Source organism: Muntiacus reevesi, chromosome 1 (genome assembly GCF_963930625.1).
Source record: "Muntiacus reevesi chromosome 1, mMunRee1.1, whole genome shotgun sequence".
NCBI classification, from domain to species: domain Eukaryota; kingdom Metazoa; phylum Chordata; class Mammalia; order Artiodactyla; family Cervidae; genus Muntiacus; species Muntiacus reevesi.
In genome coordinates, this window is record NC_089249.1 from 109,353,937 (window position 1) to 109,378,766 (window position 24,830).

The window sequence follows — 24,830 nt, forward strand, 5'->3', positions numbered from 1 at the left end:
TGCATGCTCAGTCATTCAGTCTGACTTTTTGCAGCCCTACAGACTGCAGCCTGCCAGGCTCCTCTGTCCGTGGGATTTTCCAGGCAAGAACACTGGAGTGAGTTGCCATTTCCTGCTCCAGGGGATCTTCCTGACCCAGGGATCAAACCCATGTTTCTTGAGTCTCCTGCATTGGCAGGTGGGTTCTTTACCTCTCACCCACCTGGGAAACCCTGCCATCATCCTGAGTGACTTCCTACATAGAAGACCCAGTTTCCTCAACAACTCAATCCCTTAATCTTTTCTTTCAACCTCTCATTTTGTACTGGAGTACAGCTGATTGACAATGTGATAGTTTCAGGTGCACAATAGTGACTCAGCCGTATGTATACATGTATCCATTCTCCCCCAACTCTCCTTCAATCCAGGCTGTCACATAACATTGAGCAGAGTTCCCAGTGATACACAGTAGGTCTCTTAATCTTCATTTGGAATGGGACTTCAATCATTTGTTTGTCATCTCTTATCCATCACTTTTCTGCCTCCACAATAATATTTCAAGAATTCTTTGTTGAACTTTCCTTCAAGTGTGCTTAGTATGACAACATTCTCAAGTTCATTGACCTCCCAACTTTTCCTCAATCCACTAGCCCTTTCCTCTTTTTATGTCCCTCTTTAATCGGCTTAGATCCTAGAGCCCATCATTCCAATAAGGCTTTCTAACATCCGACATTCCCTTTCTATTGCCAAGAGCCAGCAAAACATACAACGGGGGATATGTCCAACAATTTACACAGTGACAAGCCCCAAACAATCAGAGCACTGTTGGAAAAAGTCACATAACAGAGAAGACTGAGGCTGGTGAGTGTGAAACTACAGAGAGATCAAACAGCTCTCAACCCTGCTCTGCACTTCCAATGCACTGCCCTTGCCAACCAATCCTTTTATGCTCCACAATTAATTTTCCAAATTGCCCCTCCTCTTTTCAAACCTCCAGCCATACAGCCCCATTTTCAACAAATACCCGTCCTACTTCACAGAAGAACAGAAGGCAACATATAAAAAGTATGTTGTCACACTGGGTTGGCCAAAAAGTTCATTCAGGTTTTCCCATAGCATCTTATGGAAAAACCTGAATGAACTTTTTGGCCAAACATCAACCATTCAAACTACCCATCTGTCCTCCCTTCTCAAGACCACCTCTTTAACCTGTGCAAGTGGGGCCAACCTCTCTGGTGTTCTTGGGAAATTTTATTTCCCATTCTTCTCTACTCTCTCTTCAACTACTGGCTTCTTAAAAAAGGTTTTATTTTATTTAGCTAGTTATTTCTGGCTGCACTGGGTCTTCATTGCTGCACAGGGGCTTTCTCTAGTTGTGGTGAGCAGGGACTACTCTAGCTGTGGTGCGTGGGCTTCTCATTGCAGTGGCTTCCTGTTGTAGAATATAGGGTCTAGGTGCACGGGGTTCAATAGCTGCAGCACATGGGTTTAGCTGCTCCACAGCATGTGGCATCTTCCTGGACCAAGGATTGAACTCGTGTCCCCTGCATTGGCAGGCAGAGGCTTAACACCTGGCTTAACACCAGGGGGAAAAAGCCCCTTAAACAGGCTCAAGTTCCCAAAAAAACCAAAAATCAATAAACCCACCACCTCTTCTTCATTTTCCTCTTTTCCACTATAATCTCTTAACCTTTCTCCTTCCCTCTTCCCTAAGGACAAAGTTCTAGAAAGGTTTGTAAATATCATCATCATTTCTCAACTCTCTTACTCTTCATTCTTGTTCCCACCCTCATTACTCCTCTGAAATAGTTCTTGCTAACATCAGTGACAACTTCCACGTGTGGCCTTTCTGTCCCCTGACATCTCTGCAAAATTAGACACTATGGATCACTTTCTCCTTGAAACACTTTTTTTTCTTCCTATGTTTTTACGACACCACACTTCTTCTGCCCAGAAACTAAGTAATAGAATCCCCTAAGTTTCAGTCCCTGACTCTCTTCTACTTGATTTCACCTATACCTATGGCTTTGGTTACCACTTACATGCAGAAAAATCTCAAGGTTGCCCTCTGAGCTCCTGAGGCGCATAACCGACCGCCTGGCTGTTAGCAATACAGAGCATTTCAAGCCCCGCTCAGGGCCTGATCTCCAAACTCAGGTTCTCCTCTAAGTTCTGCATTTCTTCTGTGAGTGGTACCACCATACACTCTCATTTGACAGCCAGAAACCTAGGAATCATCCCTGATAACTTGCTTTCCACACCATCCTACTAAGCCACCATGTCCTTTCCCTTCCTAAATAACTTTCAAAAACACCCATTTTTCTCAACCTGCCATCACCATTTTTCTGGGCTGTCTCCAAATTGGTCTCCTTAGCGTGGAAGACAGATTGGAGGACCCCAGGGGAATCGGTTTTAAAAGCTGTCTCTGCTCATGAGGAGACTTCCTCACCTACCCCCAACCTAAAACATTCACTGGGTGCCCAGTCCTCTGATGAGGGCCCTGTTCTCCCCAGCTTCAGGAGGCACTTACCCTCACTTGCTTCCTTCCTCAGCCAACGTGGCCTTCTTTCTGTCTGTTAAAGATGTCATCTTCCCTCCATCCTCAAGGCCTCTGCATAACCTATCTCCCCACTCCCGCCCTAGCCCTCCACCACCACAATAATGCTCAAGTCAATCCTCACTTCCTCAGGAAAGTCTTGTTGGAGCAATCCCCCCTCGTCTGCTTGCATGGCATCACATCCCTCTGTTTTACAGATGCAATTTAAATGAACATCTCTCCCAGTGGAATATGAGCCCTATGAGGGTGGGAAACAAGAACATTTCCCCCCACCATGGGGTCTTATCTAACACAGTGCCTTGCCACCCAGGTTGCGCTCAACAAATGTCTATGAAATGTAATAATGATAACAACAGACATTCATATTCTTACATGTGCTTTGCATTCTGCTAGTTCCTGATCAGTTATAAGTCCCTCGTTTTGCCAGTACAGTCAGAACACTGGAAATAAGAATTTTCTAAATTGACAACCTTAGTATTATAGCATGAACACATACTGACTACAAAAGGATCCTCACCCCCAAACATCCAAAATAAGAGTACCAATGCTATAAAACAAACTAATATCGAGCATGTGCCTTAGTCTATTTGTGCTGCTATCACAAAACACTGCAGTCTGAATGACTTTTAAATACCATATGTTTATTGCCCACAGTTCTGGGGGCTAGAAGTGTGATATCAGGGTACCAGCATGATTGGAGGAGGGCCCTCTTCTAGGTCACAGAGTTCACATGATGGAAGGGGCGAGGAAGCTCTGTGGTATCTCTTTTACAAGAGCACTAATCCCATTCATGAGGGATCCGCCCTCATGACCTAATTACACCCAAAGACTCCACCTACTATTACCACCACTTTGATGGTTAGGATTTCAATACAAGAATATTGGAGGGGGTGGGGGGGGGGGAGGGCACAAACATTCAGACCACAACAGTACATTTGGTTTGTCTATTCCAACCAACGTGTGACATGTGTTCTCAAGTTTTCAAGAGTATATTTAACTGTAATCTGCACTGTGTTTTCATATTCTTTCCAATTACAGAAGTACTTATTTATCAATTTATCTACCAGTAGCCCTAACATGTAAAAGTGTTTTAAAAGTCTCTATTAACAAACTGTAAATCATTTGTAAATGAACACATGACTATAAAAAATGAGATATTCACCAGACCAAACAAATAAAAATCCTACCAAAAAAACACCTGCTCCCCACCCATTCTGGCTTGATTTGCATTTTCATATGGCTGGTACATTGCAATCCCCTTTCTCAGTGCTCACTGCGGCTGCTGCTGCTGCTGCTGCTAAGTCGCTTCAGTCGTGTCCGACTCTGTGCGACCCCATAGACGGCAGCCCACCAGGCCCCCCCATCCCTGGGATTCTCCAGACAAGAACACTGGAGTGGGTTGCCATTTCCTTCTCCGCAGTGCTCACTAAATGTCAATAATTAACCAGAGGCATTAAAACCACTCAGTAAAGAATAACTTATCTACCTCCCACTAACCACTTTTGACTTTTCATTCATGAAAAAATCTGAGCATCTAATCAAATGTGTACATAGCTTTTGGCTAACTGCAGTGACTGCTTTTGTTATTGTTTTGTTATTATTGCTAATTCTGCATTAAGAGCTATATGAAAAAAAGAGCTAGGAGAATCCATCTCTTTTTTTTTCCCTGAACATCAGGTTTAAGAACCATTAGCACTGGAAAAGTCTAAAACCCCAGCTGCATAAATGTCAACCTAATTTCTATAAATCCTCCAATATTCATGGTACCCCTTTTTAAACTGAAGCAAGTGAAAAGAAATGAAGACTAAACCAGAAAAGGCTAAAGAACCCTATAAGTTACACTCCTTTTCTTGAGGATATGACATTACTTAAGATTTAAGAAGGAATTGCTCATTACTATAGAAAAGATTTCTCCATACTTCTTCCTTGTCAGTTAAGACCCTAAACTTTGAATAAGGGTATCCTTTACATTTTTCCTTTACTTTCAACCCTTTCTTTTCCTAGAACATATAATAGAATTCAAGTTAAAGACAAACTGTTTGATTCTACTGTTACAGAGCTTGGCTATGATTAATCCCCTGAAACAGGTTTTTGTTTTGTTTTGTGTTTTTTTTTTAAAAATATAGATTGTTTAATGAAAACAAAGAATGAAATATATAAGGCTAAATATCCACACATTTCTAACTGACCTTTATTACCCCCACGATTCTATGTAATAATTACAATCACAGTGTTAGGGCCGGAAGAAGGCTAAATTGTTCCCCCAAACTGGCCATAAGAGTCACCCACTCCGAGGCAAAAACATCCTCATTCAGGGTAATCTATGTCATGGCACTTTTCTGTTGTTCTTATTTAAACATTTTAATTTCATTTTACATTGACTCCTGGCTTGGGATTTGTTTTTATAATGCCTAACAAGAATTGAGACTGTAACGCAAAAAAAGGCCTTCTTTTTCAGCTCCCTACCCACTGAAGAATACTTCCCTTGAGAAATTCAAGAGTTGATTTTCCAGGGTCTTAAGGCTCAGAGCATAGGTGGCACATTTTATTTATTTGATAAATGTTGCTTCCTAGCATCTTACTCCAACAAAAACTTTCATAAAGAAGTCTGCCTTTTAAACTTATAAGCTCCAACCACAGCCACTAGATTTTAGATAAACCAGAATGTGTTAAGCCAGAAGACAGAAACAATTAGATCACACTAATACAGTATCTGACACAAGTAAAAAGTAAGGGGTTGGAATTTGAGGACCCATCTTTAAGGAACTCAGCATTTCAAACACAATGCACTCCCTGAGCCTTAGCTGAAACAGGGACCAGGTGGGACCACATAACCTGGGGGACTCTGGGAGAGGAGGAGGTTCTGTATCCCATCTCTCCCAGCTTCTGACGTGCTATTTCCACTCTTTCCTAGAGGGATCACAGCAGGAGCCTCTTGGCTTGGGACATCTACTGGCTTCCTGCCAACACTAGGAAATCCAGGAAAAGCTGGACAGAGCAAGTTTTCCAACCGTGTTTTGTTCTTTAAAAAAAAAAAAAAAAAGAAAGAAAGAAATCACTGGGACACCTGCCAAGCAACCTAAGACTTCAAAATCTAAGGAGACAGGGAGGGCCTTCTCATCTCCAAATTGTCCACCTGATTACCCCCAAGGAAGGGCTCAGGATGCAAGAAAGGGACTGTGGCAGGAGTTTGCCTGCCTGCCTGTTTATCTTCTATTTCTCTCTTGCCTGCTCTCCACAGGAAAAAAGGAGACTGTATTAAATGGGTTTGAGGTGTTGAAGAACAATTGGGCAAATTTCTCCCACCTGTTGAGTTCTTAAGCCAAATTAAAGAGATGGGAATACCAGATCACCCCACCTGCCTCCAAAGAAATCTGCATACAGGTTAAGAAGCAACAGTTACAACTGGACATGCAACAACAGACTGGTTCCAAATTGGGAAAGGATTATGTCAAGGCTGTATATTGTTGCCCTGCTTATTTAACGTATATGCAGAGTACATCATGCAAAATGCTGGGTTGGATGAAGTACAAGCTGGAATCAAGACTGCTGGGAGAATTGTCAATAACCTCAGATATGCAGATGACACCACCCTTATGGCAGATAGTGAAGAGGAACTGAAGAGCCTCTTGATAAAAGTGAAAGAGGTGAGTGAAAAAGTTGGCTTAAAACTCAACATTCAAAAAACTAAGACGATGGCATCCGGTCCCATCACTTCATGGCAAATAGATGGGGAGACAACAGAAACAGTGACAGACTTTATTTTCTTGGGCTTCAAAATCACTGCAGATGGTGACTGCAGCCACAAAATTAAAAGATGGTTGCTCCTTGGAAGGAAAGCTATGACTAACCTAGACAGCATATTAAAAAGCAGAGACATTACTTTGCCAACAAAGGTCCATATAGTCAAAGCTATGGTTTCTCCAGTAGTCATGTATGGATGTGAGAGTTGAACCATAACGAAGGCTGAGCGCCAAAGAATTGATGCTTTTGAACTGTGGTGTTGTAGAAGACTCTTGAGAGTCCCCTGGACAGCAAGGAGATCCAACCAGTCCATCCTAAAGGAAATCAGTCCTGAATATTCATTGGAAGGACTGATGCTGAAGCTGAAACTGCAATACATTGGCCACCTGATGGGAAGAGCCAACTCATTCGAAAAGACCCTAATGCTGGGAAAGATTGAAGGCAGGAAGAGAAGGGGATGACAGAGGATGAGATGGCTGGATGGCATAACCGACTTGATGGACATGAATTTGGGCAAGCTCCTGGAGTTGGTGATGGACAGGGAAGCCTGGCATGCTTCAGTCCATGGGGTTGCAAAGAGTCAGACACAACTGAGTGACTGAACTGAACTGAGAGAAAGAGAGTTACAATCAAATCCTAGTCCTGGTATTCATCAAGTGGTCTTGGGCAAGAAGACTATGACGTGCAAGGTTTATAAAATGGAGATAAGAGTGCCAAAGGTGCGAGACAGTTATGTGGCATAAATGAAATGAGTTAAACACACCTAGCACAGTGCTTGGCACATGCAGCCACTTGCAGCAAGTCATTTAATGATCATAAATACCTTTGTAATGTGGCATTACCATCCTACCATTCACAGGTGTCGTCCAAGTCTCTGTCCCCTGTGAATGTGAGTTGGCCTTGCTGATGACAGATACAGTAGAGGAGAGGGCTTCAGAGTCTAGGGAGGCCTCCAAAGACCTTGTAGCATCTGCTTTTCACTGTCGTGGAGAGTTGCCCAGAGACTGCCATGGAAAGAAACCCGTCTGGCTTATTGGAGGATGAGAGGCCACATGGAGAACTGAGGCTGCCCACCTGACAGTCAACATGCAATACCAACTACCAGCCATGCTGGTAGGTCCACCCTGGACCTTCCAGCCCAACTGACCCTCCAGCTGAATGCAGACACACTAGTGAACCTATAACCCACAGAGTAACTGCTCAAACACCAACTGGAATCAGAAGAAAGAAACTGTCTTTAGGTTTGGGAGTGGCTCGCTATTTAGCAATAGATCAAAACACCACTCAATAAAGGATATCATTTATTACTACCACTCTTTCCTAATTGGAAATTGTTACATCTCTCTCTCTGATGGCACCAAGTCACACAGGGATAGGATATTCTGTATCTTAAGCAATGTGATCATCTCCCCCTTCCCTTAACTTGGGGACCCTGAAGTTTGTCTACACCTATGACCAGATTAGGAAATTTGGTGACTTCAATGAGAAGACAGTCAAGGAGCTACTAAATTCTCTAAGGAGCCCTTTATCCTGTTACCTAAGAGCCACTTAAATCCCTCCCCAAGGTACTGTGAGAGTGGTTTCTCTTCTTACCTCCTTCCGTAACACTGCCATTGCCTCAAATTGCTTCCAACTGCACTTTTTTCCAATAAACATGGTACTTATCTGACTCAGTATCTGATCTGACACTCTCAGGTAGCCAAAAAATCTAAATGTGTTGACCTGTTTCTTTGAACCATTTCACAGATCAGAGAGTTGATGATGTGCAAAACAAATCTGAGATGGCTTCAGGTGAATTCAAGTATAACATTTATTACAAACCTCATGTTTAAATACAGAGTTAAGTCCTATAAAATACCTAAGCTTGGCCCAGAGACTTGGTAACAAAGAACTGTTCTGGGTCAATGTTCATGAGACCAGGCTTAAGTGAATGAGGTTATGAAAGCTCAGATCCAGGTGGTTCAGGAAAGTTAAACTTTCCCCAGTTTTACAAAACAGGATCAAGCTACCCAGGTTGTAGTTTTCTACTGCCAGAAACACTCATTCTACAACCTATTAACAATGTTAAGCTTGGTGATGCTCTCAAGGGTCCTTGGAACTGTAGTTCTGACCTTTCTAATTTGTGGAGCTTATCAGTGACCACATTACCATCCTTCCTGCATGGACCAAGTGCAGAGTTTTGCTCTTTTTGTTTTAAAGAAAAACTTTTTCTTCAATCTTTGTTATGGTTCAAATACATTCATGTCATCAGAAACATCTCACTTCTTGCTTTGTAACTTGCAAGCCTAGTATTCTTGGGTAAATGAGTTCTACTGAAATTCCACTAAATTTAGAAATTCCACTAAGATTATATATCCTCTACTACTTTGCAGGAAAAAAAAAATGTCCAAGAACAATATTGGATGGCTGTTTTCATTGGTCATGTATCCTCCTAAAGCTATTCTGGATTGAACCCATGAACTTACACCTTACCCTAATGACCTTTCATTGGCAGGGCCAAGGTATAACACCCCTGGCCAGAACTGAGGAACATGATATGAAATACATCATAGAGCAAGGTCACTAGGTTTTATTGTAAGATACCAGAAATGTGGTTAAGCAGGCTGGCCACTGTAAGTGCAGCATTTTCTTAATGCAAATCCAAAGGAGAGATTTCTTTTACATCCTCGAATCAGGAATAGATGGGCTTCTCCAATCTGGTTTCTCTTCTGGACACTTTAAAGCTTATTCTGGATTCTTGACCTCTTCTCTTTGGCTGCTGGAAATCTGATGGCCAGAACTTTCAGGAAGAATAGAACAGCACTTCAAAGTACACTTGCCAGCCTCACTCATACCTCCATCTTATTTTCCTTTCACTTATTTTTCTTACTTATCCTAAGTTTACTTTATCTTGTCGTATTGTGTGCATCTTTGTAAGCCTTCCCTAATCATTTCTGGAACAGGGTGGGATATAAAGACATAATAGTCAGTGTGTATGCCTAATCCCCCTACTCTAGAGAGAGGGAGCTCTTGTAAGCAAGCGCTGTGCATTGCCCCACTTTAAAATCTCTATAGTGTCTAGTGTTGTGCTTTTACTGTTAAATAAATATTTGGGGAATTAAATGGCAGAATATGTACATTTTCATAGCATTATTTTACCTGAATTATGAAATAAGCAGTATACTGACGATTTTATCTTTTATCTTCAGAACAAATTCACATGAGTGTGAAGGGATGCACATACAAGAGTTTACTTTAGCATTAGTTACCAGAAGCAACCTCAAGGTTCAATGATAGGGACATGGTTAAATATATATGTACAGACACACTATCCCAAGTTAGACCGACACTGAAATGAACAAGCGGATAAAGAAGAATGTCCGTCACATGCTACAAAGTGGAAAAGAATGGTAAGCTGCTGCGAAATGATACATTTTCATAAATACATAGCTGGGCACATTCTGGTATTTGTACAGAAAGAAGGCCTGAAGAGCTATACCCTACAAACTGATAACTAGCTGAGGCTGGGGGTGAAAAGGGGGTAGGGTAGGAGCTGGGGGCGGCGGGGAAGAAATGAAGTTTCATTCTCTGGAACACTGATTGCAATTTTTTTATAATGTGCAAGTATCACTCTTGTGATTTAAAAATTAAAAACACGGAAGAAAACATTTAGAGACTTGAGGCTACAATGCACTCTCAAATTCTCAAAATGCCTAATGTCTTAAGGGTTGGGTTTGTTGGGAGATAGTAAACTGGGATACTCCCAAAACACCCCCTTTGCTGCAAGCAGCCAGGCCTCCTCTTCTGGCAATGTGGCCTTCCTCCCTGTAGAATTTATCTTGCCCTGGATTTCTCCACAAAGTATATAAGAAATTGATCCGTTCAGTAACAACCCATACAGGTTGTCAAAATATAAAAAGGCAAGGGATCTTTCTCCATCAGAACAGAGCTGCAGAATTTTTAAGTCCTTTAAACAGCATGTGGGCTCCCCTGGTGGCACGGTAGTAAAGAATCCACCTGCCAATGCAGGAGACGCGGATTCGATCCCTGTGTCGGGAAGGTCCCCTGAAGAAGGAAGTGACAACCCACTCCAGTATTCTTCCCTGGGAAATCCCATGGACAGAGGAGCCTGGTGGGCTATAGTCCATGGGGTCAAAAAAGAGTCAGACGTGACTTGGCCACTAAACAACAACAAAATAGCATGTAACAAATTATAGAGCATTTAAATTCACAATTGGTTCAATATTTTCACATGTATTAGGGAAAAACATGCTAACTGAATAACATGAGTATGGGGAAATATGCCCCTAAAAATGAAACACTTTGTAAAGAGGGGTTTTTAATTTGTTCTAAATTTTTTATCAAATGAAAATTCCTTCTTCCTCCTCTTCCACTAAATAAACACCTGCCAAACAAGAGATTTTCTATACCTTCAAACTGTACTTTTTAAAGGTTTTTTTAAAGCCTATTTGGAGAAAGTGAAATAAATTAACTTGACGAAGATAGTTTCTCTATGTCCCCCAAATTTTAAAGTTAAATCAAAGCCAAGTATAAATCTACTGATGTACCAGTTACTTCTAAGGTGGCCATGGCAAGACACAGGGAACACTAACATAGCCCAGGCCTGGATCCAATGTCAACTCCAAGCCTGGGCTCCATGGGAACAGTGAGGTGGAGACTCTATGTCTGGACCTTACAGATGATGTCAGAGAAACCAAGGTTGAAAGCATCAGACAGACAGCAGAAAGCTGAGGAGAGCTGAAGTCAGACACTGGAAACATCAACTAAGGCAGGAAAAGGGCTTCCCTGGAGGCTCAGTGGTAGAGAACCCGCCGGCTAATGCAGATCAATGGGTTTGATCCTTGGGTCAGGAAGAATCCCCTAGAGAAGCAAACGGCAACCCAACCAGTATTCTTGCCTGGGAAATCCCACAGACAGAGGAGCCTGGTGGGCTACAGTCCATGGGGTCGCAAAAAATCAAACACAACTTAGCAACTAAACGACAAGGTAGGAAAATCAGACAAGGCAGAGACGGGTCAAAGGAAGGATCCAACTAGGTCAGAGTGCGGATGATAAAAGCAAGCAGTAAGCAAGCAACTCGGCTGATCTCTGATACCTGTGTACGTCTTCCTCCTGGCTTTGTATTTCTCCACTGGTGATGGTGTTAGGTGTTGGAGTCAGATGTTAATTATTATAAAAAGGAAATCAAAGGCATGCAGATCACATCTGCCCTTGATTAAACAGCACAGCTAGTGGAAATAGTTCCAGGGTGCCGGCTCACCTATTTCTCCAAAAGCTTTTTTGGCAATCCCAAAGACTGTGAAGATGATCCCAGTTTGATTGTAGATCTTGAAATAGATGTCAAAAGAAGTCTTATAATCTAACCCTTTTATAAAATGCAATGAGAATACTTTCCCAATTCACTGTGAGGCAAGCAGCCAACTTCCCAAGGACTTTGAACAGCAAATGGGGTTTTGAAACAACACATCTATCCGCTGCTTCTGTAAGAACTTCCCAAAACCGCCTAACTACCCACCCACTTCACACTGGGAGGCCCTTTAATCCCTATCCAGCTGATGAAAGTGACCTAGTCAATCAGCCAACTTGTTCTGAGTCCATTTGCCTTCTCATTTAACCTAAGGAGAGAAACATACTGATCTAAAGACACTACTTTCAAATCAAAGTTTACTCCTTCCACACTTCCTTTTCCCTTAAAACCAGCTGTTTTGCTTTGAAGCAGACAGAACTGGTATGATGCTCTACTTTTGCACCTTCCCATCCAGGTGCCCTCCAATTAACATGAGTCTGGTGCCTATCAGATAGAGATGAGCTCCCATATTCCCCCTGTATCCTCCTGGTCCAGAGATCTCCCAACCACATCTATACATCCCTACCTCCTCCAGTATCTCCAAGTTCAATGTCCTGCCCGCTCCACTGCAACCTACTTTCCCACCCATTAGACAAATGGTTTCCAAATAGTGGACCGTGATCCATTAATAGTTGATGAGTTTTTCAGAACACAGAATAGAAACAGAAATAGAGTAGAAATAGAAACGAAAATAGAAGCAATACAGAGTAAGGGTACATATTGTTTCATGAAACCTGTTTCACATACACATATACTTACTCATGTCTTAAGTCAATGTGAAAATTGTACTGCTCATTTTGTACTGTGTTGTAATCCAAAAATGCCTGAAACAAGCCTTTGTCCATCTCGTCAGACCCCGCCCCCCTTGCTGCAGGGCCCGCTGCGACTGCTTTCTCCATGCCGGCCCCAAGCTCTGAACAGACTGCCAGCTGCCTTCTTCATCGGCTGTTTGCACAAACCTTGGCCTTTTACAGTGACTCACAAGCTCCTCTCATGTAGCCAGGGACTGCCTTCTCCTTGATCAGACCAGTGTTCACACACACACACCTTTGGTATTCCAGGCCCTCTTTTCAGGTCTGGGATCTGCTAGCAGTATCTCCGACTGTTTCACTATGAATAACAAACCCAGAGCAGCAGGACTCCATTTCTTTGTATGCTACCTTTCATCTCCAATGAGGAAAAAAACATCACCAAAGTCACTCTTGAAATAACCTTAGATCTTCTTACAAAAGTAACCTCACTTTCCTGATGTAATATGTTCCCTGGTGTAACACATACAGGGTCCGATACCAATGCCAGGTGACTACGGCTCACCCCTCCTGTTGAATTAACGTCTGTCTCCCATCCTTGAGAACAGATGGCTAACCCACCTCCATGTTGCTATCTTCTTCCTCTCACAAAGCAAATGGGAGGAGAGAAGGCATCACCAGGTGACCGTGGGAGCGCGGGCCTCCTCTCCTCTCTCAAGAGCGAGGGCACAAGCTGTCCAGCACAACGCCACCCTGGTCCTGCCCGCCCCTGTCCAAGTGCCCAAGTTCTCCCAGAGACAATTCACACATTATCTTCCTCGATAGAAAAACTCCTTCTCTGTAATCCTCTTGTAGATCATTCATTTTACTTTTCTCAATCAATCTAGGCATCCCACTTTTTAGCCTTCCAAGAGATAACAAAGCCACATGAGTCCTTCATCTGTAAGATGTGGCGCATTCGTTTGAGGAGAAGGGTGTGGGGAGACACTGAGGTCTGAAGGTTTCTTGTGAAGCAAAGTGCTCGGTTTCCTTTCCCACATGGAAGGCCAGCTTTGAGGGAGGATCATACACATGGAACGTCAGTTTGAGCACCAACGGAGGGGGTGAACAGGTCTGAGAACTGCAGGACAGCTGGGCTAGGCTTGGAAGGGCAAGAAACACTCGCAAAGTGAAAGGGAGGAAGGGTAAGTCACATCTAGGGCACATTCCAGAATTCTCCGTGCTGCCCCACAACCCCCTCTCTGTGACCTGGCCCTCTTCCCATTTCTCAGTCAGGAATCCAGAGCTCCCTTACCATCTCTCTGGTCACCTGGTTTCTGGGAGGGTGGGCCCTCCAGCCCCTCCCAAGTCGTCTCTTCCTCCTCCCCTAGTCCTAGCTGAAGAAGCTCTGAATCAATCTAGTTCTGAATTAGATTTCTGAAGGCTCCCTGCCCCTGAGGCCTCTGTTTATCTTGCTCATCAAATGAATCTCTCTTGGATGCAGATTTTAGAAAAGCAAGGAAAAGACAGGCCAAATTCTTGAATCCACATTCTAGGACTACGTGGAAGACTTGCTTTTTAGGAATTTACTATAAAGTCTCAGCCCCTTGATCCCTGCCATTCCTAGGGACCTCTAAGCATACAACTTGAGTTGTAGAGTCATTTTTCTTTCCAGCAAGATAAAGAAGGCTAAGGGTGAAAGGAACAGGAACAGAAAGTTAACAGTGTAAAAAATCACTACTGATTGAGCAGCTTGGTATGTGGCATCTGCCCTTAGGTGAAACTTATGCAAGATCACACAATAAGGAATCAAACTCTGGAGGGAGGCAATGTGGCAAAAAGGAGTTGCAGGGATAAGGAGAAAAAAAGCACCCTCAAAATATATTAACCTCAGGATCATCTAATAGCACAGGAGGGAGGATGCAAATAAACTAAAATCCATGCTTCCTCAAAAGGAATCTTTCAAATTTTCTAGTGTTGCAAGAGTCTGCTTTTCTAATACAGTTTCACCAATTTAAGGACAGATAAACAAGGAGAAAATTTTCTACTTCACACAGCTCAGTTAAAAAGGGACTGAAATTCTGTAACATATTCTCTTAACTGGCTACATAAAGATGAGGCTGCATTCCAAACTATACCCTGCTGGGCTCACACAGCAGTATCTCACTTAAAACACACACTTAAGATCCATTTTTCTCAGCTCCATTTATGACTGGGTGAAGATTTTATTAAAGTGAGGGTTTTGGGGTTTTTTTTTCCTACTTCACACATGGACTCATAACATCCTCACAGACTCTTCCAACTTGTCCTCAAATTGGAATCAGATTCATTTAAACATTATCAAAGATCACTCTTTAAGGATAATTTTGTAATTTCGTATAAAAATGTGCACTACATTCACACTGAGATGTGTACAACTAAGAAAACACTGGCCAGCAACAGCGACCCTTTCATGAACACAGACAACTTAAAGTGCCTTCACGAAGGGCCATAGGAAAATGCTAGCATTACAGGTCCCATTTCATAGCAGGGTAAACCGAGGCACTTAGTTTAAAAAACTTGCTCCGGGATATAATGGTAGAGCTGGAAATAGAAACCAATTTCTCCCTCTGACTTTGAGCCCAGTCACTCTCCCACTAGACTCTTCAGCACTCGCTGGCTAAAAATGGGACCCACTTGAGAACTGCAAGGGTAAATGAAAGCTTCTTGTTTTATTTAGTAGCGGGGAGGTGAGAGACGGGGGAGACTTACCTACTTGATGCACCTGATCGTGTACTGGCCTCTAACAAGAAAGCTTTCCATGGATGCCCAAACACCCGTCCCTTTGAGCTGAGACCCCAAGGCACCGCCAGGCAGCGACAAGCAGCCCAGATCACATCGCCCGGGAAACGCAACTGGAACGCGGGGCGTCCGGGCGACGCGGGGGCCGCGGGCCCGGGGACACCATCTGCGCCCAGAGCGGCGTGGGAGCCCGCCGTGCCGGGATGCTGCTGCGCCGGTCGCACACACCTGCTGGAGCCCTCCCCGGACCCCCCCGGCCGCCTCCCGCGCGGGGGACGCCCACCCAGGCTCCGGGTGCCTGAGCCCCCGGCCTCACTAGGCCGGGGGCGGGAAGCCGCGGAGCCCCTCCCGCGGGCTGCGCTCGGCGACGCGGAGAGCCGCTGGGCAAAGTGAGCCCGCCCTCCTTCCGAACCCTCTCCAAACCGCGTCACCTGTGCCGGGTCCCGGGGCGACTCGCGAGCGGGCGGCAGTGAGCCGGGCCCGGAGAGGGCGGCGGGTGGGTTACAGGAGCCTGGTCATCCGGCCCGGCCCGAGGGCTGACGCCGGCCAGAGCCGTCCCGCGAGATGCTCGGCGGGAGCCAGGGGAGCCTCGGGCTCCGGGCCGCGGGAACAGCAGCGGAGGCTACTGCTGCCGCCGCGGCCGCCCGGACTGCGGGCTCGGGTTACCGCAGAGCGTCTCCTTAAAGGGGCCGCGGCGCTCGGGCTACGGCTGCCGCTCCCCGCGGCTCCGACCCCCGGCCAAAGTGGGCGGGGCCCCGAGGCGGGCGATGGGGCCGACCTTTGGGTGCTGGAACTTGGGTCCCGGAAAGAGCTCAAAAACAGGAGCACGCGAGGCGGGCTGCGATGGAATTCTGGAAGAGCACACCTCGCTTGGAACAGTGTTCGGTTCCGCGTCTTTCCGAAGCAAGTAACAGAACTAGCAAGTGAGGCTACGGTCTGAGTCCGTTCTCGCAGCGGTCAGTACCTGGGCTCGCCACGTAACCAAAATTCTTTTCAGATTATAAATTTACGTTCTGCCTTAGTTGTCCAGATTCTGCGTGAATGAAGCGCATGGTTTGACGATCAGAAAGGAGGTAAAAGGGCAATTGCTGATTTTCCTGCCACGTCGCGGTCCTAGCTGTTTCCGTTTGGGGCTGCAGGTGCGTTCCAAACTGGGTAGGGGGCGTTTGTGGAAAAGGCCAGTGCTTTGGAAGCCGCCGCCTCTGGAATCCAAGAAAAACACCACCTCCACGCGGAGTCCCTCTGCTGTCAGGGCAGGGGAAGTAGGATTTGGAATTCTGAGGGGAGCTGGCTGAGAATTCCAAGTTGCCCAGTGCATGAAGTTTGCTAATAAACAGTAGCTCTTCTGATCTGCTAAATAGGGCCTCAGAAACTTCCAAGTGTCCTGGATCAACACGATAGAATTGTTTTGAATAAAACAAAATAATAAAGAAATACGTTCTGGTTGTTATAATTTGCACACCAAAAAAAAAAAATCACAAATACTTTTTTTTTTAGAGTCTCACTGGGGCTCAATTTTCTCATCTGTATAATGGGGATAATAATTCATAGACACCTCTGAAGTGTCTTGCTAAACGGACTTCAGACTGACTTAGAAAAGACAGAAACCTGCCCTGTCGTCAAACAGGGAAGATCTCGCAGGCCCCCAGTACACATTCCCCCTTTCTCTCTAAGACTCTCGGGATGTACCCGGGCACCAATGCCCTGTGAGTACAATGTGTCCCATCACAGGTGTTTCACAATGTGCATAGCCCTTGATGACTTTTTTTGCCCCATACTCACATGGGTATTTCATAACTATCCACGGGGTAGGATGGCTGTGCACACCTGTGCCATCAGCCCTGCCAGTACAGAGGACACCTATCATCTACTCCTCCAGACTTCATCCTGTGCTTGTCTACAGTGACATGACAGTTGCTCTGCCCTTTCCTGATAAACACACCATGATTATCTTTGATATGCATATTCTCTACCACCCACAGCAGGAGCCAAGGTCATCTAAACCGCAGAAATCCAGTATCCTCTAGTCCCCCCGTACTCCTTCATGTTAGGCCTCTACTGACGCATCATCAAATCTGCAGAATTGTTTATAGAGAGCATGTAAGTGAATACATCAATGACAAGGCCTGAGATATGAAAGGAATTCAGTAAATACTAGTTGAATTTTGAAGATTTTAAACCAACTAAAACTCAATGACTTTCAGGAGGTAGAAAAATACATCAACTAGTTTTCCTCAAAGTTTTAATGCAGCTTAATTTCCTCAAAAATATCCATTTCACTATTTACCATTAGATTTTTAATTACTATTCTTAACTTTGTTTTACCAATACTCTTTTTCCAAGGACAGTTCCCCCAAATTCTGTCTTTACTACCCTGAAGTTTTTCTGCATTTTGAATATGAGGTTGCAAAGCTGGATTGCACTTTTTATATTTTTGTTCACTGAAACAGTTCCAAGAAACAGTTCTGAGAAATGAAATTATCCATCCACACTGAAAAAAAAGAAAAATAAATACTGAAATTCTTTTCAGACAAATTTTCCTGATAAATTTCTGTTTCCAAAAATTCCTAAACTTCTAATTAGAGCCAATTGTTTGGAAAACTGAGACCAAAGGCTGTTTCTTCCTGAAATAACAAGATAATTAAAGCAAAAGTATTTTGGGGAGACTGCCTCAATTCTCCATTCTGCTCTGTTAGTGAAGATAAAACCAAAATGGCACCAAACATTTTGATAAGGAAAATTGAGTTAGTCAGTGATGACTATGCCCAGGTACAGGTTTTCCCTTAATTGGTAGTTTTAGTGTATTAAGACTTTTGTGTAAGGTTTTTTGTACTTTCCTTTCTTTTTCAGAATTTTTCAAGAAACTATTTCAGGATATTAAGAGTGGTTATCTCTGGGCGGATGAGATTCTATGTCTTGTATTCTTTTTGTTTCTCTTATTTTATGAAATTTTCTTCCTATTATCTATATATGTCTTACTTTGTTTGAATTTTTATTTTTAATGAAAGTAATACATTTAAGTGAAAATTCAAGTGGTTCTTAAAGGCTTTAAACAAAAAATACCCAGGAGTTCTATCAGTCCCCTAACCAGCTTCTCCACCACCTAGCTTCACCCCTCTAGAACACCTAGCTTCACCCCATTTCCACATAACCTACTAGGTATTCTACATTTCCTAAATGATAAACTTATACCAAGGTTTCTTGATTTTCAGTTTTAGACTTTAGTTATTGACTTCTTGTCATATATTTGAGGATTTAGCTCCTTATCCACACCACCACCCACTTTGCCCCCAACTTTCCTTCTAACATAGACACATCACAATTCTCATTCAAGTCAACAATTAAGGTTTATATCATCTTGAAAATATACTGATCAATACAGGCTATTGCTGAATCAAGTAAGGCACCAGGATAATGCTTTTCTTGAAAACCTCTTGCTTTTTCTGGAGTTAAATGCTTTGCTTTATCACATTTTTAAAATGTATCTAATCTAACCTGAATTTTACCCATGTGCTTCTACACATCTATCAAATGCCATCAACATTATCTTCTAATGCCCAAACACATGACTTTTTGTTTATTCTCTTACATTGCTAAAGCACAGACTCCAGTCACTTACTCAGAAGGGGTGCATGGAAGATAAATTTTTAGAGGGCTTGACTGTCTGGAAATGTCTCTTTTCTATTCTCATCCTTGACTAATCATTTGGATAAGTTGCAGATCATTTTCCCTTTGCTTTTTAAGAGAATCGTTCCATTGTCTTTTAACTCCAGCATTGCCATTGAAATATCTAATAACTTTCTAGTTCCCATTCCTCTGTATCTGACCTATTTTTCCTTCTAGAATCTTCCCATTGTCTCTAGCAGTCTGAAAGTTCACAGTGGTGTGCCTTAGAATGCTTCTATTTTCATTGATTGTGCTGGATACTCAAGGGTTCTTTTGACTTTATCTGTACTTTTTTCCTTTCATTATTTCTTTGCTAATTTCCTCCCTCCCCATTTTCTCTGTTCTCCCTTTGTGAATTATTGTTAGTAGGATATTGGGACTTCAATTTGTTGTTATTCACTCACTCAGTCGTGTCTGACTCTTTGTGACACCATGGACTGCAGCATACCAGGCTTACCTGTCCTTCACCAACTCCTGGAGCTTGCTCAAACTCAGGTTCATCAAGTTGGCAATGCCATCCAACCACCTCATCTTCTGTCATCCCCTTCTCCTCCAGCCTTCAATCTTTCCCAGCATCAGGGTCTTTCCTAATGAGTCGGCTCTTCATATCAGATAGCCAAAGTACTGGAGCTTTAGCTTCAGCATCAGTCCTTCTAATTAAGATTCAGGATTGAGTTCCTTTAGGACTGACTGGTTTGATATCCTTGCAGTCCAAGGGACTCTCGAGAGTCTTCTCCAAACCACAGTTCAAAAGCATCAGTTCTTTGGCACTCAGCTTTCTTTATTAAAGTCTGTCACTGTTTACACTGTTTCCCCATCTATTTGCCATTAAGTGATGGGACCAGATACCATGATCTTCGTTTGTTGAATGTTGAGTTTTAAGCCAACTTTTTCACTCTCCTCTTTCACTTTCATCAAGAGGCTCTTTAGTTCCTCTTCACTTTCTGCCATAAGGATGGTATCAACTGCATATCTGAGGTTAATTTCTCCTGACAATCTTGATTCCAGCTTGTACTTCATCCAGCCTGCCATCTCACATGATGTACCCTTCATATAAGCTAAATAAGCAGGGGGACAATATACAGCCTTGACGTACTCCTTTCCCAATTTGGAACCAGTCCGTTCCATGTTTGGTTCTAACTATTGCTTCTTGACCTGCATACAGGTTTGTCAGGAGACAGGTCCAGTGGTCTGGTGTTCCCATCTCTTGAAGCATTTTTCACAGTTTGTTGTGATCCACACAGTCAAAGGATTTAGTACTGTCAATGAAGCAGTTATTTTTTCTGGAATTCCCTTGCTTTTTCTATGATCCAACAGATGTTGGCAATTTGGTCTCTGGTTTCTCTGTCTTTTCTAAATCCAGCTTGAACATCTGGAAGTTCTCAGTTCACATACTGTTGGGAGCCTAGCTTGGAGAATTTTGAGCATTACCTTTCTTGCATGGGAAATGAGTGCAATTGTGCAGTAGTTTGACCATTCTTTGCCATTGCCCTTCTTTGGGATTGGAATGAAAACTGACCTTGTCTAGTCCTGTGGCAACTGCTGAGTTTTCCATGTAATGGGACTTCAGTATTATTCTCTAAATTTTTGTCCTTTTATCTTATTGATCATCTGTGCATCTTTCTTTTCTACTGTCTAAGACAGGGGTTCTAAATTGGGAAGAGGGAGAGTTGGTTCTCCCCACCTCACCCCAGCCATTTGGCAATGTCTGGTGATATTTTTGGTGGTCATCACAGGGTAAGGGGCATGCACTGGCATCTAGTGAGTAGAGGCTAGGGAGGCTGCTAACCATGTTAGAATGCACTGGAGAGCCTCCCACAACAACAAAGAATTTCCTGTCCACATGTCAGTCATGCTAAGATTGAGAAATTCTGGACTAGGAGAATTATTTAAGTTTATCTTCCAACCTTCTGAAGTTTCTAGTTCAAACATATTTTTCTTTCCCATTCTCTGATTAGCTCTTTCGTTACGTGAACTCGCCATAAATATATATATATATATATATATATATATATATATATATATATATATATATTCCCATTTCACAGAAGGATTGTGCTAGTAGTGGTACAGTGGTAGAATGCAGGCTGGCTGTATGAAGTAGGGAAGAGATCTACTGGTTCAAGAGCTTTGTTAACAACTTTCAGCAATCTCCCTTTTTCAGGTTTTTGCCTCACCCCTACCCTCTGTGTTACACTGTACCTCCAAATGCTAAGCACTGAGGTTAACCCCTATCCCACTTTGCCAAGTCAATTACAGTTGGCCTGCCATTTCTGTGGATGTTCAACCCAGATGTAGGGAGGGCAGACTGCTGACTGTTTTTGTTGTTGTTCAGTCACTCAGTCGTGTCCGACTCTTTGAACCCCATGGACTGTGTATGACAAACTTCCCTGTTCTCCACTATCTCCAGGCATTTGCTCAAATTCATATCCCTTGAGTTGGTAACGCTATTTAACAATCTCATCCTCTGTTGCCCTCTTCTTCTTTTGCCCTTGGTCTTTCCCAGCATCAGGGTCTTCTCCAGTGAGTTAGCTCTTTGCATCAGGTGGCCAAAGTACTGGAGCTTCAGCCACAGCATCAGTCCTTCCAATGAATATTCAGGGTCCATTTCCTTTAGGTTGACTGGTTTGATCTCCTTGCAGTCCAAGAGACTTTTAAGAATCTTCTCCCAGCACCACAATTTGAAAGCATCAATTCTTTAGTGTTCAGCCTTCTTTATGGTCCAACTCTCACATCCATAAGTGACTACTGGAAAAGCCATAGCTTTGACTATACAGACCTTTGTTGGCAAAGTGATGTCTCTGCTTCTTAATATGCTGTATAGATTTGTCACAGCTCTGTTTGAAAGGAGCAAGTATCTTTTAATTTCATGGCTGCAGTCACTGTCTGCAGTGATTTTAGAGCCCAAGAATAAAATATGTCACTGCTTCCACTTTTCCCCTTCTATTTGCCATGAAGTGAGGGACTGGATGCCATGACCTTGTTTCTGAATGTTGAGTTTTAAGCCAGCTTTTTCATTCTCCTTTCCCACCCTCATCAAGAGGTTCTTCAGTTCTTTTTCATTTTTTGCCATTAGCATGGTATCATCTGCATATCTGAGGTTGTTGATATTTCTCCCAGCAAGTTGGATTCCAGCTTATGACTCATCCAACTGAGCCTTTCAGATGATGTACTCCACATAGAAGTTAAACAGGCAAGTCAGCCTTGTCGTACTCTTTTCCCAATTTTGAACCAATCGGTTGTTCCGTCTGGTTATAATTGCTGCTTCCTGACCCGCATACAGGCTTCTCAGAGTAGTGTGGTCTGATATTTCTGTCTCTTTAAGAAATTTCCACAGTTTGTTCTGATCCACACAGTCAAAAGTTTTAGCATAGTCAATGAAACAGAAGTAGATGTTTTCCTGGAATTCCCTCACTTTCTCTATGATCCGATGGATGTCAGCAATTTGATCTGTGGTTCCTCTGTCCTTTCTAAACCCCGCTTGTACATCTGGAAGTTCTCAGTTCATATACTGCTGAAAACTAGCCTGAAGGATTTTGAGCATAACTTTACCAGTATATGAAATGATTGCAACTTTACAACAATTTTAGCATTCTTTTGCATTGCCCTTCTTTGGTATTAGAATGAAAACTGACCTTGTCCAGTCCTGTGGCCACTGCTGAGTTTTCCAAATTTGCTGGTATATTGAGTGCAGCACTTTAACAGCATTATCTTTTAGGATCTGAAATAGCTCAGCTGAAATTACATCACCTCACTAGCTTTGTTTGTACCAATGCTTCCTAAGACCCACTTGATTTCACATTCCAGGATGTCTGGCTCTAGATGAGTGACCACCCCTCATGGTTATCCAGGTCATTAAGACATTTTTTGTATAGTTCTCTGTATTCTTGCCATCTCTTCTTAATCTCTTCTGCTTCTATTAGGTCCTTGCTGTTTCTGTCATTTATCATGCCCATCCTTGTATGAAATGTTCCCTTGATATCTCCAATTTTCTTGAAGAGATGGCTAGTCTTTCCCATCTTATTATTTTCCTCTATTTCTTTGTATTGTTCATTTAAGAAGGCCTTCTTATCTCTCCTTGTTATTCTTTGGAACACTGCATTCAGATGGGTATATCTTTCCCTTGCTCCCTTGCATTTTGCTTCTCTTCTTTCCTCAGCTATTTTTTTTTTAATTAATTTTTTTTTTAATTTTTCAGTGGGTTTTGTCATACATTGATATGAATCAGCCATAGAGTTACACGTATTCCCCATCCCGGTCTCCCATCCCACCTCCCTCTCCACCCAATTCCTCTGGATCTTCCCAGCCCACCAGGCCCGAGCACTTGACTCATGCCTCCCACCTGGGCTGGTGGTCTGTTTCACCATAGATAATATACATGCTGTTCTTTCGAAACATCCCACCCTCACCTTCTCCCACAGAGTTCAAATGTCTGTTCTGTACTTCTGCGTCTCTTCTTCTGCCCTGCATATAGGGCCATCGTTACCATCTTTCTAAACTCCGTATATATGTGTTAGTATACTGTAATGCAGAGAAAGCCTTTGACAAAATTCAACACTCATTTATGATTAAAACTCTCCAGAAAGTAGGAACAGAAGGAAAATACCTCAACATAATAAAAGCTATATATGACAAACCCACAGCAAGCATCACCCTCAATGGTGAAAAATTGAAAGCATTTCCTCTGAAATCAGGAACAAGACAAGGATGCCCACTCTCACCACTACTATTCAACATAGTGTTGGAAGTTTTGGTCACAGCAATCAGAGCAGAAAAAGACGTAAAAGGAATCCAGATAGGAAAAGAAGAAGTGAAATTCTCGCTGTTTGCAGATGACATGATCCTCTACATAGAAAACCCTAAAGACTCTTCCAGAAAATTACTAGAGCTAATCAATGAATATAGTAAAGTTGCAGGATATAAAATTAACACACAGAAATCCCTTGCATTCCTATATACTAACAATGAAAAAACAGAAAGAGAAATTAAGGAAACAATATCATTCACCATTGCAACAAAAAGAATAAAATACTTAGGAGTATATCTACCTAAAGAAACAAAAGACCTATACACAGAAAACTATAAAACATTGATGAAAGAAATCAAAGAGGACACAAACAGATGGAGAAACATACCGTGTTCATGGATTGGAAGAATCAATATTGTCAAAATGGCTATTCTACCCAAAGCAATCTATAGATTCAATGCAATCCCTATCAAGTTACCAATGGTATTTTTCACAGAACTAGAACAAATAATTTCACAATTTGTATGGAAATACAAAAAACCTCGAATAGCCAAAGTAATCTTGAGAAAGAAGAATGGAACTGGAGGAATCAACCTGCCTGACTTCAGACTCTACTACAAAGCCACAGTCATCCTCAGCTATTTTAAAGCCTTCTCAGACAACCACTTTGCCTTCTTGCATTTTTTTTTTCTTGGAGATAATTTTGGTCACTACTTCCTATCAGGCACTCTGTCATCACATCTAACCCCTTGAATCTATTTGTCACTTCCACTATAAAATTGTAAGGGATTTGATTTAGGTCATACCTGAATGGCCTAGTGGTTTTCCCTAATTTCTTCAATTTAAGTCTGAATTTTGCAATAAGGAGCTCATGAGCTGAACCACAGTCAGCTCCAGGTCTTGTTTTTGCTGATTGTATAGAGCTTCTCCATCTTTGGCTACAAAGAATATAACCAATTTGATTTCAGTATTTACCATGTGGTGATGTTCATGCATAGAGTCATCTCTTGTGTTGTTGGAAGAGGGTGTTTGCTATGACCAGTGTGTTCTTTTGCCCTGCTTCATTTTGTACTTCAAGGCCAAATTTGCCTATTACACCAGATATCTCTTGACTTCCTTCTTTTGCATTCCAGACCCCTATGATGAAAAGGACATCTTTTTTGGTGTTCATTCTAGAAGGTCTTGTAGGTCATAGAACCAGTCAACTTCACTTTCTTTGGCACTAGTGTTTGGGGCACAGGTTTGGATTACTGTGATACTGAATGGTTTGACCTGGAAACA

The 24,830-nt window shown here is 42.7% G+C and overlaps 1 protein-coding gene across 7 annotated transcripts in view; it reads right to left on the reverse strand.

Annotated features, from left to right (window-relative positions):
• The window catches only part of TLCD4 (TLC domain containing 4), a 111,932-nt gene that overhangs the window by 54,740 nt on the left and 32,362 nt on the right, over nucleotides 1-24,830 (reverse strand). The window contains exon 1 of one of the 7 annotated variants that reach the window (XM_065908289.1): nucleotides 16,101-16,218. The exons of 1 other annotated variant lie outside the window; for it this stretch is intronic. The gene's annotated coding sequence lies outside the window, so the exon portion shown is untranslated. Of the gene's footprint in view, nucleotides 1-15,106; nucleotides 15,483-15,567; nucleotides 15,854-15,914; nucleotides 16,041-16,100; nucleotides 16,219-24,830 lie in introns of those variants that run through there. 5 more of the 7 variants (XM_065908277.1, XM_065908306.1, XM_065908312.1 and 2 more) reach the window with 5 other exon arrangements.